The sequence below is a fragment of the Anabrus simplex genome, chromosome 6, assembly GCF_040414725.1.
Source record: "Anabrus simplex isolate iqAnaSimp1 chromosome 6, ASM4041472v1, whole genome shotgun sequence".
Classification (NCBI taxonomy): Eukaryota; Metazoa; Arthropoda; class Insecta; order Orthoptera; family Tettigoniidae; genus Anabrus; species Anabrus simplex.
This window is the reverse complement of record NC_090270.1, coordinates 14,534,283-14,548,965: the sequence shown is the minus strand read 5'-3', so window position 1 is coordinate 14,548,965 and position 14,683 is coordinate 14,534,283. Positions and strand designations below refer to the sequence as shown.

General features: G+C 36.7%; 1 protein-coding gene across 3 annotated transcripts in view; it reads right to left on the bottom strand.

The window, feature by feature from the left end:
* Positions 1-14,683, bottom strand: part of Mkk4 (MAP kinase kinase 4) — a 384,371-nt gene that overhangs the window by 124,861 nt on the left and 244,827 nt on the right. The gene's annotated exons all lie outside the window — the stretch shown is intronic.

Sequence of the window (14,683 nt, the reverse complement as noted above, 5' to 3'; positions counted from 1 at the left end):
TATGACTTAGTAGCCCAATCTAGGCATGAAACATACCGTACGTCCACACAAATCACATGGAATGGCTTGTCCATTTCACCTCTTCACACCTACATCGTTCCTCGTCAAACACAGTGGCAAATATCATTTTTGATCCGTATTGATGATATTTGATTGGAATAATAACAATAAGTTAATTTATTAATTTGACCACCTAATCAATACAATGTCTTGTCTTTGTTGATTTACACTGACATGTTAACTAAAATGGTACATGTTTTGCCTTGCATATAGTCATCATCAGCCACTGCTAAACCTTGAAATAAAATCAGGCAACTGATTTACATATACAGTGAAACTCTGTTAAGAAGTTTTTCAAGGGAATGCAAAAAAAAAAAAAAAAAAAATCAGGAAACTTCTTAAAAGGGGTAATGCCCAAAAACGTATTCTGTACTTGGAAATACATGTGGAACACACTGCCAACAGATTTCCTTGTTTGTGAACAATACCGAAATAGGCCGATTTATAAAAGCTGCTAACACGAAGCCACAATATAAAAATTTGATTATCAAGACAATATTTTTAGAGATAAAGTAAAATAATTGAACATATCGTATTATAAATATATTTTAATTTTACCCCGTGGCAAGATTTCCCCTTCAAAACTAGAGACATATCTGGAATAAGCTGGTAAAAAAGTGCGAATTCATTGAGATTAAAAACGTTGCAAGGTTTGCTTATTTTAGCAGGCAGAACCATTTCCTTCCACACTTCCCTTTCCTCCGCACACACACTCTCTGCTTCGCCACAAATTGTTTTGTAAACAATGCCGGCACGATTTTTGAAGCGGTCCAGCCACCCATTCGACGTGGTAAAAGGTACCCTCAATTTGTACGCAATTTCTTCGGCTTTCTCCTTCACAATATTCCCGCTGAAAAGTATGTATAAACTTTGCTGCTGTTTAAACCATATTAGCAGAGCTTGTTCTACTTCATCGTACTTTCCAGATTTAACTTCCTTGCAATTTGCTGAAGTATTCCCTGCAGAAGCCAAGATCTCTTCTTTCTTCGCTATAATGCCGTTCAAAGTAGACAGCAGCATCCCCAGCTCCTTTGCCAAAGCAACATGGGACAGTGTAGATGACTCTACTTTCCTTATAATCTCCACTTTCTTTTATTGTTAGTGCCATTTGCTTGATTTCTTTCCTCCGAGTTCTGCTCATTTTCACTTAAAACGTTTGTATGTTGATATTTACAAGTACAACTAACTTCGCGACTCCTTTTCATACTAATTACGACGCTACACTATGCTTGGCAATCCGTAGCTTACGCTTACAAGACGCAAAGACAAGACGTATACTACAGTTTGTTAGCATCTGCTTTCTATCTTCCTCATACCGCCGACACCTGCTTCAAGGATAAAGGCAGCAAATGGGAAATCTGGCAACTTATTCTTAAGAGATTCTTAGAACCGAGGCCTAAATCACCCCTGCATTCCTGCTATTTGTCACGGCAACAGGCATAGTTTCTGGCTGTTTCGCAAGTACTGCATGGCCAAGCCAGTATTGAGTTTATTTTCCCGCTTCAATCTTCTTCATGCTATAGGTAATGAAGAAAAGAAACACAGGTTCGAAGTTGCAGAAATGAGTGCATGGAAAAGTATCTGGGGTATTACGTGTGAGTGATAAAGGCGCAGTAGCAACGCTAGCACATCTAAACGTAAACAGTTTCTTTCCCTGCGAGAATTTTATTTCATGTCTCCTCATTCTTGTGCTACGTTCTAATAATGCGATGTAATAATTATGAGTGACACGATAATACAATGTTTAGCTCGTATAAAGGAAAAATTAAAAATAACTTTCAATTTTATACCAACATGTGGTATTGCAATGTCCCACCAACACCCAGTTGGCTATCAACATTCGCTGAACTTCGTAGACGTTCAGGATCTTTCGGCCGGCTGTTTGGTGGCATGTGTATCAGCTGGCTGCTGGCAAGTCAGCTGTTTCCTGCATAGAGTCAGAAAGTTGTTTTTGTTCACCACACTAATAATGGACAAAGAAAATCTCATCAGTTTAGTTCAAAAACGTCATTTCCTCTACGACAAGACCCATAAGCATCATTGCAACAACGTAAGAGAGAATGCCCGGAAGGAAATGAAAAATCAAACAGGTTAGAATATTCAATACACTACAGTTTTTAATTGATGTTTAGGCCACCTTGATTAACGACTTCACCCTGTCGCGGCCCGCAAATTACTGCATTAAAGTTTTATCAAACCATCCATTGCGTGCTTTATGTTTCCCACATAGAATCCTGTTCGATTCTATTCCGCTACATGGAAAGGTGAAGTGAAAATTTTGACTGATGGGTTCGATTGCAAGTTGTCCACTTCATGACCGTATCGACGAGTATAATCGACAAGTATAATTAAAGAACCACCTAATCGATACTTTATTTTTTGCGTTGGGCAAAATTAAATATACATTATCACTCACAGAACAAGTTTCGACCACTTAGTTGTCATCATCAGCTGTATAAAGAAAACTTAGATGAAAAATATTGGACAATAAGCACAAGCGTTAATCTTTAGGTTATGGAAAAAATATTTACTGTGTTGATTGTTTGATTGGTAAAAGTTCTTTGGTATCTTCACTGTTAGAAAATGGCGGTCATCTGGTTAGGGCAGCTTGCCTCACGTTATCATATCTTGGAAAGATGTTTATTCCGCGCTGCCTTCTGGATCTGTCTTTGTGCATGACACTAGTGACTAAATACTATGGTTAGTGAACGTGAATTTAGCATATTTTGGTTTGACGGGTTTCAATGGAGTTAAATTTGTAGCTAGTTTTAATTTGGTTTTGTTGATGATTTTATCAATAATATCTGCATTAAATCCGTTCAATTTAGCTATTTCTTTAATGAATTGTAATTCTTTCTTTAAATTACTATACCATCATTAATAAGATCCAACAAACAAAATAAAGCGCAACTTAAAGAACCTTCTCAAAAATTCTACTTTCATTTTAAATGATCAAGATTATCAGAAATTAACTATAATGAACCCAAAATTACCTACAGTAAGATCATTACCCAAAATTCATAAAAAGGAGGTCCCCATTTGACCTATAATTAATAGTATGAATAGTCCTACCTATAAAACTTCTCAATTCCTACACAAATTCCTAAAATAACATTTCAAATACACAACTCCAACCCCATAAAAAACTCGATCGAACTTTGCAATTCCCTAAATAAATTCAGTGTGCAACCAAACCATGTTTTATGTTCTTTCGACATCACCAATATGTATACAAACATCCCTATCAATAATACTATTAACATCATAAAAAACAATCTGTTGAAACATAGCACATTGAGTAAAATCAAAATTGATGAATGGTTAAAATTACTTAGTTTTGTTTTAAACTACAATTACTTCACCTTCAATAAGAAAATTTACAAACAGGAAGGTTTGGCGATGGGAGACCCATTATCTGGAATATTAGCTAATATATACTTAGATAATCTCGAGCACAGTAAGATTATTAATAACATCAACGGACTCTGTCTTTGGCATCGTTATGTCGATGGTACCATAGCAATCATAGATAAACAAATCAACAACAGTGATAACATATTATCATTCCTTAACAATTTGGATAATAACATTAAATTCACTAAAGAAGATGAGATCAATAGCTCTTTAAATTTCCTAGACATCAAAATCACACGAGTATCAAACAAATTCAACTTCCAAATATACAGAAAACCCACCTTTTCTCCAACCACCATAAAAAATTATTCATTACATCCCAACTCACATAAAAAAGCCACTTATCACAGTCTAATATATAGGGCATTAAAAATTCCTATGTCCTCTAGTAATTTAAAGAAAGAATTACATTTCATTAAAGAAATAGCTAAATTCAATGGATTTAATACAGATATAATTGATAAAACCATCAACAAAACCAAATTAAAACTAGCTACAAATTTAACTTCATTGAAATCCGTCAAACCAAAATACGCTAAATTCACGTTCACTAACCATAGTATTTATCCGATAACCAACTCATTAATAAAGCACAATGTAAAAATAGCCTATAAAACAAAAAACATAATTTATTCTTTAATCATAACTCTATTAACATCACAGAAAATACTTGCTCCGGATCAGGGATATACAGATTAAAATGCTCTACATGTAATTTTTCTTATGTTAGCCAAACTGGCCACAGCTTCTCCACCAGATACGCCGAGCATTACAATGCACAAAGACACAAATTCTCCACAATGGCCAACCACATGAGGGACACAGGACATAAATTCAGTACAATAGAACAAAACCTTCATATCCTCACAAGAGTCGAAAAAAGTAAACTCATGACAGAATACGAAAATGTATTCATTTTCCTCGACCAGCATTTTAACAAAGAGAAGAACTTAAACGACATTATTGATAAAATAAAGCCCCTTGTACGAACAAATTTTATTTCTATTGCAAGAATCAATTCCCCTCACCAATATATTCTTAAATATTTTCAACCTCAAATTAATAAACACTCCCACCTCCTCTACAACTAATACACTCCCCTCCTTTCCCCTCACCGCAAGTACCTCTAATTCAGATGCAACCAATAGACCCATAGCCACACCCACTCTAATATCGCTCCCTCCAACGGCATTTCACCGTTACAATACGCGCAGCAATACACTTTCCTCTTTCTCTCCCACCAATAGCAGCTCCCCTCCAAGTACTACAAACAAGCCCATAGTCACGCCTTCACAAACAGATCCCCCTCCAACACAAACCTACAGCTGTAACACTCGTAGTAAGAAGTCAACAGTTGTCAATAACTTTTAGCTCATAACGTAACAAGTTACCCTCACCATCGTCAAATGGTAAGTGTACACTATTTCCACTTAAACATTTTATTACGATTTTTTCACAGAATTAACACCACACTTCTGGTTTCCTTCTACAGATTCAACTGTCACATTGCCTTTTGACTAGAATGTCAATAAACCCATATTCTTAACAACGTTTTAGCATCGCATCAAATTAAGATGGTCCATAGAGGTCCAATTTAAACATTGTTCATCAACCTTCAACTATAACTTCGTATTTCTTCATAAAAGTGAACCACAACTTCACCATATGCCATTGACTTTCGACTTTTATCTCATGTTAACAAGTAATTACAGGTCACTTCACCATCCGTCGACATTATTTTATTCAACATTATTTTTTGAATAAATACGATTTTGATCGTCATTTTCGTCATTGTCTAATTGTAACCGCTGGTCAGTCAACAATCTTACCACTTGTTTATAACAGACTGTTGCTTTATAATAGTAGCCTTCTAATGTCAATATTGCAAATACTTTCACCAATTGTAAACTCCTCACTCATTGCAATATCTTTAAACCAACATTGTACAAGTCTTTTACCATATGTTAATTTTGGTTCAAGTCTCTTCAAGGCTTTAAAAAAATTTAATTTTATTTTATTTATGTGTAAATCAGGTGCCTGATTTTATTTCAAGGTTAAGGCAATGGCTGCTGATGCCTATATACAAGGCGAAACATGTACCATTTTAGTTAACATGTCAATGTAAATCAACAAAGACAAGACTTATTGTATTGATTAGCTGGTCAAATCAATAAATTAACTTATTGTTATTATTCCAATCAAACACAGTGGCACCAAGCAAGCGTGTTAATTCCAGCTCTTTTCATAGTATACTTTAGCTGGTCCTTGAAACGCTTCAAGGGGGCTCCAAAGCAGAGTTCACCATACAGGAGTTGATGAGGAAGTTTAAAGATGCCTGGCTAGTTTACGGCGAAGACCGATCCTGAGTCAACAGAATAGTTGTTTGTGATCCATCCAGCAATCACCAACATTTTTACCCGTCCTGGTGATAAGGACATCCTTCTTACCACACTGTTGAGTGATATGAAATAAAATAGTATTTAAATATTTTATTATTGAGGACCTCCTTTTCAATACAAACTGTACAATGTTTCACATTACATTTACGTTCAGGGACTAGTTCCAATCTGACTGTAGGTAATCATCAGCTTTAAAGCAAATTACACAAATACATTGAAGAAAATAAACAATGTATAGACACAAAGGTCTGAAAAAACTGTATGCACAACTCATAGAATTGAAGTTTAGACTGGTTACATAAAATAAAATTCTGTTGAAATTCAAGCAAATTAAGGCACAGTGCAGTGTCAATGACATAAAAAATGATATGTACATACCATGTATGCATTAAGGTAAGGTTCAAGAGATGCGCTGCACTACGTTAAAAAGTTGCTTTTGATAGAGATTCTTAATACGCTGGTTAAGGATGATGCATAGAAGTTCAATTAAGGCTGGCTCCTTAAATATGCTGCTTTCTATTCAAAGTTCAACTGAGCCAAAGTTAGTAATCATAGATGAGAGCACAACAGACGCTGCTACCACTCTTTTTAACCTTAACAATATTGACCTACACATAAAATTTATGCTTGAATCTGAAAATGAACAAAAAGTAAATTTTTTAGCCTTGACTATCATAAGACAACCAGGCTCCTTAAAATACAATATTTTCTGAAAATCTACCCAAACAGCTTCTACAATTCCTCAAGATTCTTCACATCCCCAAATCCATAAACGAGCGGCGCACAATAGCATGGTTTATCGAGCCTTTACTGTACCAATGTCCAAAAGTGATCTCAAAAAAGAGTTGAACAATATTCGTATGATTGCAAAACTTAATGGATATAATAGTTATTTCGTTGAAAGAATAATCAATAAATACAAACATCACCCTTTAACCACTTTGAAAAAAGAAAAACCTAATGTTACTTTACTTTCTTCCTTGACGTTTGATAAAGAAATTTATACTTTATGTTCTACCTTCACGTTTGATAAAGAAATTTATAAAGTCACTAACGTTTTTCAAACACATAATGTAAAAATAGCCTTAAAAACTATCAATAATAATGCAACAATCTTACGTAACCCTACTTCTATTAATAAGACTAATAGTTTTTCAAAATCAGGAGTATATAGAATAAAATGCACCAGCTGTAATTTTTCTTATGTAGACTGACTGGAAGGAGCTTTAACATAAGATACAACATGTCAATACCCTAAAATACAATAAATTTTCAGCAGTATGACAACACATGAACGATTACAATCACAAGTTTACTGACATTAAGCAGGATATGGAAATCCTCAATATTATGAATAAAGGACCCCTCCTTAACATAGCAGAAAACATCTGGACCAATATTTTAATCCAAATTATAATCTGAATGACATTTCCGAAAAACCAAATATTTTATATGACCTGCTCATTCATGTTTTCAGAAACACAAAATCAAATATCAAGGTCCTATTTTTCGTTCTATTTATAGTACTTTATTTATGCAATCGTCTGTATTCCCGCATCCCTCCACCCCGCCTTGATCGCCTCTTCCTTTCCGTTTCCCTTCCCTCCTCTCTCCTCTTTTCCTTTCCGCACCTCCTCCTCAAGGCTTCGGTAAAACCTCATCCACTCCACTCCTCAGTCACACTTCATATCCAGCTTCGCTCAACACGTAGCAGCACGAGGTAATTCACATACAACTTATGTCATTTAATTATATTCTTCGCCCTAACGTAACTCTTTCTATCTTAGCTGTCATTTATCCAGATCAACTGTATGGTCTGCACTGAACTGCGGAATCCAACCACCTTTTAGTTACTACTACAGTAGAAGTCTGCTATAGCAAGTACCGTACATAACAAGAACCTCGTTATAACGACAGGTTTTGTCTGTCCCGTCAAAAGTCCTATATTAAACTGTGTGTTATCCTTCGGTTACAGCTAGAGCCTTATCACTGACGCATCTGTTATTACGAGCGATTAAGAGTGCAAGAGTTTTTCTGTTACCGATATTTATGCACCCCAGCGATTATGTTGCGTACGATCGATCACTTTCGGCATCGTTTCCTCACTATGTCCACTAGCGAGCTCTCTCATCGACATTTGAAGGCGACGTTGGAGTCGATTAGTAATACCCATCGACTGCTGTTCCGTAAAGAAAATTTGCAATGAAAGAGAACATGTTTTTGTAATAAGTGCGTAAATAACGTGTCCAATAACAGCTGTTCACTCGTTAAAAATAAAGACTGAATAAATGACCTCGTAATTTTAATGCTAAATACTGCAATTAAATAAGAATGGGATACACCTCAAGATATGGCAGAGTGCATCATTGATTTCAGATGTTAGTTTATGTTTTCTCGTGTCTGGTTAAATTAGGGAAAGGCTATTATCATGTAAATATATAGCGAGGAGGTTATAATTTCTCTACATGCGTGTGAAATGTTTTCAGGATACATAAACGGTTAGGTTAGCTGATGCCGTTTGAAGAAGAAAACTTAAATGTTTGCCACAGAAGCCTCTGGAGTGATACCGTATTTCTCCAAATCCAAGACGATGTTTATTTCTCAGAATCTCATGTGAAAAATCAAGGGTTGTCTTGCATTTGCAGCCTAAAGGCCAGTCTCCACTGATTAACATTTAACACCAGCATGTTAAATTTAACATGTTACAATTGACATGTATATTGTGATTGTGTCTTCCAACTGACTTTGCATGTTAACTCAGAATATTGAGGGTTAACACTTTTAACATGTTCGCGTGTTTTCCTCTCCAAGTATAAAACATGTCAAGTCAATTCGTTGTTCGTGAGATGCTGGCACAGCTTCGGCAACTTCTGCGCTGTTTCCATGCCAACAGATAACCTAAACGACACTAACGACGTGCTTCTTGTAAAGTAGGATTATAGTTACCACACTCATTCTCTTTCTTATAAGCTACAAATACAGTACGCGCTCATATGTTGTTCTCTCTGCACATACTAAAATTTATAGTCAGAAATGGAGTGGAGCAAGGAGATTACTCTGGACTTAATTAATGGTATAATAGAAAGTCCTTGTTTGTGGGATGTCTCATCAAAGGAATACAGAGATAAAGTGCAGAAAGCTGACAGTTTCCAGGAACTTGAAATTATCTATAATTGTTCCCACGAGTGCATCAAAAACAAAACTAGAGTCCCTCCGCTCCCAGTACAGTCAAGAATTGTAGAAATTTCGGAAAAGTCCGAAGTTGTGGGCGGGAGCAGACGAAGTTTATACTTCAAAGTGGTTTGCTTTTGAAGCAATGAGCAGGCTGAGGGGAGGAAATGTGCCTAATAAAACTGCATTTCTAAATCATAACAAGAAGCAACAGTTGCAATAACAAAGGCCAAATCCTCTTCATATTTTTTCTTTTAGCTAGTGGCTTTATGTCGCACCGATATAGATAGGTGTTATAGCGACGATGGGATAGGAAAGGCCTAGGATTTGGAAGGAAGTGACCGTGGCCTTAATTAAGGTACAGTCCCAGCATTTGCCTGGTGTGAAAATGGGAAACCACAGAAAAACAATATTCAGGGCTGCTGACAGTGGGATTCGAACACACTATCTCCCAGATGCGAGCTCACAGCCGCGTGCCCCTAACCGCACAGCCAACTCGCCCGGTAATCCTCTTCATCCAAGTCCACTGTCCTTGTATGAAAATACTAGACACCACCTAAATGTATTACCACAAACTGATACAATGAACTACCTGCATATAGAAAAAGGAAGTCAAGTTTAACATGCTTATGAAGTGTGAACACATTTTTTTTTTTTGCTTTATGTTACACCGACACAGATAGGTCTTATGGCAACGATGGGATAGGAAAGGGAAGGAAGTGGCCGTGGCCTTAATTAAGGTACAGCCTGGCGTGAAAATGGGAAACCATGGAAAACCATCTTCAGGGCTGCCGACAGTGGGGTTCGAACCGGATGCAAGCACAAAGCTGGCGTCCCTAACCGCACGGCCAACTCACCCAGTAGGACACACTGTTAAATGAAACAGTATTCAACATTTAACATTTTGATGGTGTCACCAGTTAATATTTAACACTTTTAACATTTAACATGTTGTTGTTAAATGTTAATCAGTGGAGACCGGCCTTAACAGCAACGAATACCACTGGCAACTACCGTGGTAACCACGCTGCTTCCTTTCACTCCCGTGCGTGCGTGCACACACAAAACTCGCTGACAAACGACCGTCTCTTTATTATACATCGCTACTCGTGGCAACCGGTTGTACAGTGCCTCTGTGTAACGTCACTGGATCTCGGGAAACAGTGAAAAAAGAATGATGTTCTATTAGCCTCTACAAAAATGTTTCTGAAATCTGCAGCATGGCATCAAAGCGTGAGCTTTCAAATTCTCAGAAAGGCCACGGCTCAGTGGCAGAGTTATAATGCGTCTGCTGTACCAGATGCTTAGTAAAATTAAGTTTTATAGACAGCAGGGATATTTTCGTGATGGATCGTCTCACTGTAAAGATGTAATATAGATAAGAAAAGGTTCCACCTTATCATTACCAATTTTATTTATATATGATTAACTTACAGGACCAGTTTTGACTTTTTGAACAGTCATCATCAGCTGTACATTGGTACCTTTACATAAGTCAAATATTGGTTGAATTGCCTTTCCTAATGGAGAAGTTGTGGGGAAGCACTATGTCAAGCATTCAAATTGGGCGTGTTAAGAGTAAAAATTGGTTATATGGTACATTCTAGATGGTTGAAAGTGAGTTTGTTTTTTAGCCCTAAAATTCATATAAATTACCTAATTTTTAAAAAGTACAGGTATATTAAATACTCTAAAATGCATAACACATGTTAAAAATCACGTATTAAAATATACAGTGTGTGTTAAACTCCTTTATAATGGCTCAGATCACTTCATTGGAATGGATTTATACGTCTTGCGTTTGTCTATATTCTTGTTTGAGTCCAATGTAGATGAAGAATGTCAGTTGCTTGCGTTCATGGGCAGTGCTCTCATGGGGGTTCTACTATATATTAAGTTTTCAGCCATCGGCCAACACATGCAAGATTATAACCATAATTTCACCAATATTGAACAAGACATGGACATCCTCGTATTAGCAAACAAGGGCCCTTTACTGAACATAATGGAAAATTACTACATACACCTAGACCAATACTTTAATGCCAGTCACAATCTCAATGAAATCTCAGAGAAACCCAACATACTCTTCGATCTATTTATCACTTTCCTCAGAAACAATAATGCAGCCAACCTAAACTCAATCCTAAATTTAATCAAAGGTACTTTTCCAAGACAATTACACTTTCTCCCGCACCCTTCAGCCCCACCTTAAGCCCTCTTCCTAAGCCATATTTCATTTCAATACAAGAACTTACTGATTTCCATGATTATAATTTTTACAACACCCCATTTATACTTTATTCTTTGTTAAAAACCTCTTATTATGTATATTCCTTGTATTATTAACTATTACCATAACATCTCATTTCACTTGTTATTCTTTAAAATAATATTGTCTTAGGATTTCGCCACAAATGATCTTTGCTCCAATACGGCTGATGATGACCCCTAGATGGGTCGAAACTAGTACCGTATAATTTTGTAAATTTGTGAATATATTGTATTGAAAAGGTGGAAACATTTAAGTTATTATTATTATTACTTATATATTTGATAAGTTTATCATATTGTTAACAGCAATTCCAGTATATGAATGGAGGTAGATATGTGCAGCTTTGATACAGTGACTTTAAGTGTTGAATGTAGTCTCCGTTGTGCGTGAATATTTCAGATGCAGGTTGGTGGCTCTTTTCTCGTCTGTAATATTTTTGCTGGTGTGTGTGTCTGTAAGAGACAAAAGTAGTTTGAGAAAGTGATAATCTGAAAAAATGCCTGCTTGTGTGTATGTTAACGTGATAAGTACTTACTATTGCTGTCGTGGTTGGGATGCGTTGAGTTTGGCTGCCTGGCGTGTACTGTATCACGCTCTCTTTGGGCTTGTGTCTGCTGCTGTAGCGGGGATGGAGGGGTGGGTGAAGAGAGTTACTGTAGTAGGGGTAGGTGTGGAGCTGGGCATGTTGGTCATCTGCGCTGTAGTGCGTGCTGAACTCTGTTTGTTGATTATTTTGAAGTAGTGGTTTTTTAAAGCGGGGATGATTTTATTAAATATGGTGTTGGTTTTTTCTGTAATTTCGTTTATGTTGTAATTAGGATTGACGTATTGATCTAGTAACAGAAGAATTGTACATACTACTAGATCAATACGTCAATCCTAATTACAACATAAACGAAATTACAGAAAAAACCAACACCATATTTAATAAAATCATCCCCGCTTTAAAAAACCACTACTTCAAAATAATCAACAAACAGAGTTCAGCACGCACTACAGCGCAGATGACCAACATGCCCAGCTCCACACCTACCCCTACTACAGTAACTCTCTTCACCCACCCCTCCATCCCCGTTACAGCACCAGACACAAGCCCAAAGAGAGTGTGATACAGTACACGCCAGGCAGCCAAACTCAACGCATCCCAACCACGACAGCAATAGTAAGTACTTATCACGTTAACATACACACAAGCAGGCATTTTTTCAGATTATCACTTTCTCAAACTACTTTTGTCTCTTACAGACACACACACCAGCAAAAATATTACAGACGAGAAAAGAGCCACCAACCTGCATCTGAAATATTCACGCACAACGGAGACTACATTCAACACTTAAAGTCAATGTATCAATCAAAGCTGCACATATCTACCTCCATTCATATACTGGAATTGCTGTTAACAATATGATAAACTTATCAAATATATCTTAATATATAGTAGAACCCCCACGAGAGCACTGCCCATGAACGCAAGCAACTGACATTCTTCATCTACATTGGACTCAAACAAGAATATAGACAAACGCAAGACGTATAAATCCATTCCAATGAAGTGATCTGAGCCATTATAAAGGACTTTAACATGCATTGTATATTTTAATATGTGATTTTAACATGTGTTATTTATTTTAGAGTGTTTAATATACCTGTACTTTTTTAAAATTAGGTAATTTATATGAATTTTAGGCCTAAAAAAACTCACTTTCAACCATCTAGAATGTACCATATAACCAATTTTTACTCTTAACATGCCCAATTTGAATGCTTGACATAGTGCTTCCCCACAACTTCTCCATTAGGAAAGGCAATTCAACCAATATTTGACTTACGTAAAGGTACCAATATACAGCTGATGATGACTGTTCAAAAAGTCAAAACTGGTCCTGTAAGTTAATCTTATCTAAATAAAATCGGTATTGATAAGGTGGAACCTTTTCTTATCTATATTACATGTTAACTATCAATACGGAAAATGAAACTAATTAATCAAGATCATTGTGAAGATACGTGGAACGGGTATTGCCAGCAAATTTTTAACAGGTTCTCGTCGATATTATGATGCCGATTTTCAGTTAATGTTTGCTAAACACTCGGAAATGTAGAATAATTGTGGAGCTGCAAAAAAATACGGCATAGGCCTAACTAAATCCAATATTCCGCGTTAGCGTGAAGACAAAGATAGCTAAAAAATGCATACTATTAAAAAAATGCATTCAGTGGCCCGCAACAAGGACGCTTTAAAGAAGTCGAAGATGAAACTTGTGAGGTATATGCTCGAAAAACGCAAGGGCGGAATGACCATACCACGGCGCAGTAAACCCATTTGTTGACCTTCAATGCCCGAGATTAGGCCTATACATCGCTAACCGCCGAACTTGGCCGAACCCAGCAAGAGAGACGTGCATGTAGCAGCCAATTGTAGCTGACGCTAAGTAAAAGTAACAGTTTTATAGACAGCAAGAAGATTTTCCTGATGGATCGTCGTATTGTAGAGACAGGTGGAACATATATTGCCGGCAAATATTCAACGGTTTCTCTTCGATAATACGATGCCAGTTTTAAGTTAATGGTTATTACACCCGCGGAAATAAAGAATAATAATGCAGTCATAAATAAATGCGGCATAACTAAAGCCAGTGTATGGCGTTGGCGTGAAGACAAAAATGCTTAATGTACAAGAAAGGCATTCATATGATTTTACAAAGAACTTTTTAAGCCTGATTTAAATTTTTTGAAGGATAAAGTGGGGTTTGTATTGCATTCAGGGTCGTCTTGGGTGAAATTAAGCACACATTTTCACATAGTATCGGATTTCGAAAAATAACAAATAAGTAAGCCGTAGTGTGGGTATCATTCATGAAAACTAAATGCTGTTCCATACCAATTTTAATAAGAGTAGGGGTTTTCCCGACTATAACAAAATATTGGATATAACGACAACCCGTTATTTCAAGATTCTAAAAACAGAAGAGCCTTTCTAACCTCATGCATCGCATTCATGTATACTGAATATGTGAATATCTTGAGAAGACAGCTTAAGTTCGGCTCAGTTGAGCTCAATATAAATGGTTCGTTATTGGACATTATAAATTTTTCCAGGTAACTCATTCCTGGTTGCCAGCGTTTTGCCCTCTGGACAGCTAGTGGATTCTATCGCACGGACAAGGGATGCTGTGCTAGGCTAGGCTCATCAGTTGGTACCTAGCACACTTACCAAACCGCTGGCTAGTGCATACCATGGAGGCCACTGCGTAGGTTAATTGTAGCCACCGGCAGTGCCAATGAACTATGAGAGACTTTGTCTCCTTATCAAAAATTGATGCCTGCTTGGCCATCAGATGATATAGATGTTGATTCCCAT